We start from the raw sequence: 5287 nt of genomic DNA on the forward strand, positions 1-5287 counted from the left end.
CTCTCTGATGAAGTGTGAGTAGTTTACCTCAGACCTTCGGGTCCATAGTTATTAGCTAGATGGATTCTTCTCTCTCTTTGGATCTCAATACAAAGTTCTCCTCGATCTTGTTGGAGATCTATTCTATGTAATACTTTTTGCGGTGTGTTTGTCGAGATCCGATGAATTGTGGGTTTATGATCAAGATTGTCTATGAACAATATTTGAATCTCCTATGAATTCTTTTATGTATGATTTGTTATCTTTGCAAGGCTCTTCAAATTATCAGTTTGGTTTGGCCTACTAGATTGATCTTTCTTGCAATGGGAGAAGTGCTTAGCTTTGGGTTCAATCTTGCGGTGTCCTTTCCCAGTGACAGCAGGGGCAGCAAGGCACGTATTGTATTGTTGCCATCGAGGATAAAAAGATGGGTTTATATCATATTGCTTGAGTTTATCCCTCTACATCATGTCATCTTGCCTAATGCGTTACTCTGTTCTTATGAACTTAATACTCTAGATGCATGCTGGATAGCAGTCGATGTGTGGAGTAATAGTAGTAGATGCAGAATTGTTTCGATCTACTTGTCGCGGACGTGATGCCTATATACATGATCATGCCTAGATATTCTCATAACTATGCACTTTTCTATCAATTGCTCGACGGTAATTTGTTCACCCACCGTAATACTTATGCTATCTTGAGAGAAGCCACTAGTGAAACCTATGGCCCCGGGTCTATTTTCCATCATATAAGTTTCCGATCTATTTTATCTTGCAATCTTTACTTTCCAATCTATATCATAAAATACCAAAAAAATTAATCTTATTATCTCTATCAGATCTCACTTTTGCAAGTGGCTGTGAAGGGATTGACAACCCCTTTATAGCGTTGGTTGCAAGGTTCTTATTTGTTTGTGCAAGTACGAGGGATTTGAGTGTAGCCTCCTACTGTATTGATACCTTGGTTATCAAAAACTAAGGGAAATACTTATGCTACTTTGCTGCATCACCCTTTCCTCTTCAAGGGAAAACCAACGCATGCTCAAGTGGTAGCAAGAAGGATTTTTGGCGCCGTTGCCGGGGAGTCTACGCACAAGTCAAGACATACCAAGTACCCATCACAAACTCTTATCCCTCGCATTACATTATTTGCCATTTGCCTCTCGTTTTCCTCTCCCCCACTTCACCCTTGCCATTTTATTCGCCCTCCTTTTCCCATTCGCCTCTTTTTTGCTTGCTTCTTGTGGTATTTGCTGCCACTATGTCTGAAACTGGGGAGGTTATCGTTGATAAGGACAATACTAATAACGTGGGAAACTTTGATCTTTTGATGATCCCGCTGAAGAACCCACTATCTTACATACTAAAAAGTTTCGAATCGGTAGTGGTAATATTATTGGAAAAGGGTTTATTCAAGATTTCTTTACTTGTGCCGGTGCTTTGCCTGCTATGGGTGGATCTATTCTTCATAGAACTAGTAGTCTTGCGGATGCTATATCCTAGCTTATAGTTGAACTTGAAATACAATTTATTCATATGCATCCTTGCATACAAAGGATTTTCCTAGAATTTTCCAATATTGAGCATTCTTCTGTTAAGCGTGCAGTTACTATCTTTTTGGCACATGAGTTCAGATTTATAATGAAAGAAGCCAAAGAAATTTTTGCGCACTATAGGGTGGACATTGGTCATTCTCCCATAGAGGCGATCCTTTTTAATCAAGAAGACATAATGCGTTTACGATCTTTAGATCATGTTGCTTATAATGAAAACCTTAGAAAAAAGGTTCCTACCGATGTTCTAGTTGATAGAATCTCCAAACTTAATGATGATTTTTCTATTCAAAACAATGGGTTAGGATTTTCTCTTGAGCAAAGGCTCATGACTTTTTGCCAAAAGAATGCTTATAATGATGAATTGGTTGTGCAATATGAGGGGCCAAAGGAGGAACCCATACCTCCCGAGCTCGATCTTGGGGACTTTTGTCCCATTAAATTTAGCCCTTTTGATTACTTTTGCTTGCTAGAAAAAACTTGTTGCTGAACATAGGGAATATGAGATGAGTTTTCGTGATTTACCTTATCATTATGGTGATACTTAGATCTATTCTCGCTTTTATGCCTAGCTAGGGGCGTTAAATGATAGCGCTTGTTGGGAGGCAACCCAATTTTATTTTTGTTCTTTGCTTTTTGTTCCTGTTTAGTAATAAATAATTCATGTAGCCTCTGGTTAGATGTGGTTTTGTGTCTTAATTAGTGTTTGTGCCAATTAAAACCTTTAGGATAACCTACGGTGATAGTTAATTTGATCTTGCTGAAAAATAGAAACTTTTGCACGCAAGAGAATAATTTTCATAAATCACAGAAACGTGCTTTACAGTTGATTATTTTTGCAGAAGATGAATAAACAAATTTTCTAGGACTTCCTATTTTGGTAGAATGTTTGGGGTTCCAGAAGTATTCCAGAGTTACAGATTGTTACAGACTGTTCTTTTTTTGACAGATTCTGTTTTTCGTGTGTTGTTTGCTTATTTTGATGAATCTATGGCTAGTATCGGGGGGTATGAACCAAAGAGAAGTTGGAATACAGTAGGTTTAACACCAATATAAATAAGAATGAGTTCATTACAGTAACTTAAAGTGGTGGTTTGTTTTCTTGCACTAACAGAGCTCATGAGATTTTCTGTTGAGTTTTGTGTTGTGAAGTTTTCAAGTTTTGGGTAAAGATTTGATGGATTTTGGAATAATGAGTGGCAAGAGCCTAAGCTTGGGGATGCCCAAGGCACCCCAAGGTAAAATTCAAGGACAACCAAAAGCCTAAGCTTGGGGATGCCCCGGAAGGCATACCCTCTTTCGTCTTCGTCTATCGGTAACTTTACTTGATGCTATATTTTTATTCACCACATGATATGTGTTTTGCTTGGAGCGACTTGTATGATTTGAGTTTTTTATTTTTAGTTTATCACAATCATCCTTGCTGTACACACCTTTTGGAGAGACACACATGAATCAGAATTTATTAGAATACTCTATGTGCTTCACTTATATCTTTTGAGCTAGACAATTTTGCTCTAGTGCTTCACTCATACCTTTTTAGAGCATGGTGGTGGTTTTATTTTGTAGAAATTATTGATCTCTCATGCTTCACATATATTATTTTGAGAGTCTTTTAGAACAGCATGGTAATTTTCTTTGGTTATAAAATTAGTCCTAATATGATCGGCATCCAAGTTGGGTAAAATAAAAACTTTCATATGGAGTGCATTAAACACTATGATAAATTTGATACTTGATAATTGTTTTGAGATATAAAGGTGGTAATGTTAGAGTCATGCTAGTTGGGTAATTATGAAATTGAGAAATACTTGTGTTAAAGTTGGCAAGTCCCGTAGCATGCACGTATGGTGAACATTGTGTGACAAATTTGAAGCATGGGGTGTTCTTTGATTGCCTTCCTTATGAGTGGAGGTCGGGATCGCACGATGGTTCACTCCTACCAACCCTTCCCCTAGGAGCATGCGTAGTAGTACTTTGCTTCGAGGGCTAATAAACTTTTGCAATAAGTATATGAGTTCTTTATGACTAATGTGAGTCCATGGATTATACACACTCTTACCCTTCCACAATTTGCTAGCCTCTACGGTACCGTGCATTGCCCTTTCTCACCTTGAGAGTTGGTGCAAGCTTCGCCGGTGCATCCAAACCCCGTGATATGATACGCTCTATCACACATAAACCTCCTTATATCTTCCTCAAAACAGCCACCATACCTACCTATTATGGCATTTCCATAGCCATTCCGAGATATATTGCCATGCAACTTTCCACCGTTTCGTTTATTATGACACGCTCCATCATTGTGATATTGCTTTGCATGATCATGTAGTTGACATCGTATTTGTGGCAAAGCCACCTTTATAATTCTTTCATACATGTCGCCCTTGATTCATTGCATATCCCGGTACACTGCCAGAGGCATTCACATAGAGTCATATTTTGTCCTAAGTATTGAGTTGTAATTCTTGAGTTGTAAATAAATAGAAGTGTGATGATTTCCATTATTAGAGCATTGTCCCATGTGAGGGAAGGATGATGGAGACTATGATTCCCCCACAAGTCGGGATGAGTCTCCGGACTTTATGAAAAATAAAAGAGGCCAAAGAAGCCCAAATAAAAAAAGAGGCCAAAGAAGCCCACCAAAAAATGAGAGAAAAAGAGAGAAGGGACAATGTTACTATCCTTTTACCACACTTGTGTTTCAAAGTAGCACCATGATCTTCATGAGAGAGTCTCCTATGTTGTCACTTTCATATACTAGTGGGAATTTTTCATTATAGAACTTGGCTTGTATATTCCAATGATGGGCTTCCTCAAAATGCCCTAGGTCTTCGTGAGCAGGCAAGTTGGATGCACACCCACTTAGTTTCTTTTTGATGAACTTTCATACATTTATAGCTCTAGTGCATCCATTGCATGGCAATCCCTACTCCTCGTATTGACATCAATTGATGGGCATCTCCATCGCCCGTTGATTAGACGCGTCAATGTGAGACTTTCTCCTTTTTTTGTTTTCTCACATAATCCCTATCATCATACTCTACTCCACCCATAGTGCCAGGTCCATGGCTTACGCTCGTGTATTGCGTGAGGGTTGAAAAGGCTGAAGCGCGTTAAAAGGTATGAACCAATTGCTTGGCTGAAACCGGGGTTGTGCATGATGGGAGCATTTTGTGTGACGAAAATGAATCATGGACAAACTATATGATTTTGTAGGGATAAGCTTTCTTTGGCTATGCTATTTTGATAAGACATAAACTGCTTGGTTAGCATGCTTGAAGTATTACTATTTTTATGTCAATATTAAACTTTTATCTTGAATCTTTTGATCTGAACATTCATGCCACAATAAAGAAAATTACATTGAAAATTATGTTAGGTAGCATTCCACATCAAAATTTTTGTTTTTATCATTTACCTACTTGAGGACGAGCATCAATTAAGCTTGGGGATGCTTGATACGTCTCCAACATATCTATAATTTTTGATTGTTCCATGCTATTATATTATCTGTTTTGGATGTTTAATGGGCTTTATTATCCACTTCTGTATTATTTTTTGGACTAACCTATTAACCAGAGGCCCAGTGCAAATTGCTGTTTTTTTTGCCTATTTCAGTGTTTCGCGGAAAAGGAATATCAAACGGAGTCCAAATGGAAGGAAACCTTCGGGAGAATCATTTTTGGAACAAACACAATCCAGGAGACTTGGAGTGGATGTCAAGGAAGCAAAGAGGCGGCCACGAGGCAG

This window comes from Triticum dicoccoides, chromosome 2B (genome assembly GCF_002162155.2).
Source record: "Triticum dicoccoides isolate Atlit2015 ecotype Zavitan chromosome 2B, WEW_v2.0, whole genome shotgun sequence".
Classification (NCBI taxonomy): Eukaryota; Viridiplantae; Streptophyta; class Magnoliopsida; order Poales; family Poaceae; genus Triticum; species Triticum dicoccoides.